Genomic DNA, 1,303 nt, shown 5'->3' with positions numbered 1-1,303 from the left:
GACGGCCCCGGCCCCGCGCTCGGCCCAGCCCGCCCCGCGGCCGCCCTCAGAGGGAGGGGCCGTGCGGCCCTTCCAGCCGGGTCTCGCCCGGTCTCCTTATCGAGGGACCCGCGGCTGCCTCTGTCTTCAGGGTTCCCACGCCTCGGTAGCGGTGCGAGTGTGAGGGCGCTCGGGGGATCTCAACTGTAGCCGCTCTTGTGAGGGGACAAAATACTCCAGCTGTGCAGCAAGCCAGGGATAAGTAAACAGCACCTCCGGGAGTCTTATTTGATCTCGGCTTTAAGTTCTGGCTCCTGATAAACTCATGGTCCCTCAGTGAGCGTTGTTACCAGCGGGGGAAGTGAAGCGAGGCCTGAGTAGTTACTGCTCTCTGTGAACTGCTGTATAATACACAGTAAGTGTAGTTATTTTACAAAAATTATTTTATTGTCCAGCGGAGGGCAACGAGGGTGGGTGAGGGACTGGAGCATCTCTGAGGAGGAAACGCTGAGGGACTGGGCCTGTTCAGCTTCAAGGAGACGCGACTGAGAGGGAACCTCATCAATATCTGTCAGTATCTGAAGGAAGGTGTCAGAGGATGGAGCCAGTGGTGCTGAGCAAAGGGACAAGAGGCAACGGGCAGAAACTGATGCACCTGAACATGAGGAAGAACTTCTTTACTGTGCAGGTGACGGAGCACTGGAACAGATTGTGCAGAGCGGCTGTGGAGTCTCCCTCACTGGAAATATTCAGGAACCATATGGACACAATCCTGTGCCATGTGCTCTGGGATGACCCTGCTTGAGCAGGGAGGTTGGACCAGATGACCCACTATAGTCCTTTCCAGCCTGACCCATTCTGGGTTTCTGTGACTTTGTCCTTACAAGGGGCATGCAAAGTAAGACACTGTAACAAACGTGGGCTGGATTATTGCAAATAAGATTATCAAAAATCAAGTCCAAAAATGCTGGGCTTGGATTAGAAAGTAGGATTTAAAGGGTGCAGTAAAACAGCAGGATGTCCCTGAGTATTAAAGGGATATAGGATGAAGGTGAACCCAACAAGTCTAAAGTGTCCTACATCAGAGAAGTGGCCCAAAATCCAGGACAGCAATTACATCTCTCTTCTGTAGCTGAGGAGCTGATTTGTATCTTGAGAGAGTGAAGACAGAAAAACCTGACTAAAATCATTGTTGCCTGTTTGATCAAAGCCAGGAAAATGGCCTGATTCATAGATTAACTCAGATTTCATTTGAACTATTCCTTCTTCCTTACCCAAAGAAGGCTGAGTGTCCTAACACTGACCCTAAGGAATGTTCATTCTT

At 50.6% G+C, this 1,303-nt stretch overlaps 1 protein-coding gene across 1 annotated transcript in view; it reads left to right on the top strand.

Moving 5' to 3' along the window:
- The first annotated feature begins 310 nt into the window (after positions 1-310).
- Positions 311-1,303, top strand: part of THADA (THADA armadillo repeat containing) — a 215,153-nt gene continuing 214,160 nt past the window's right edge. The window contains exon 1 of the mRNA XM_053972850.1: positions 311-394. The gene's annotated coding sequence lies outside the window, so the exon portion shown is untranslated. The remainder of the gene's footprint in view (positions 395-1,303) is intronic.

This window comes from Vidua macroura, chromosome 3, assembly GCF_024509145.1.
Source record: "Vidua macroura isolate BioBank_ID:100142 chromosome 3, ASM2450914v1, whole genome shotgun sequence".
NCBI classification, from domain to species: Eukaryota; Metazoa; Chordata; class Aves; order Passeriformes; family Viduidae; genus Vidua; species Vidua macroura.
Note: the sequence above shows the minus strand (reverse complement) of the source record. Positions and strands in the feature narration are given on the sequence as shown.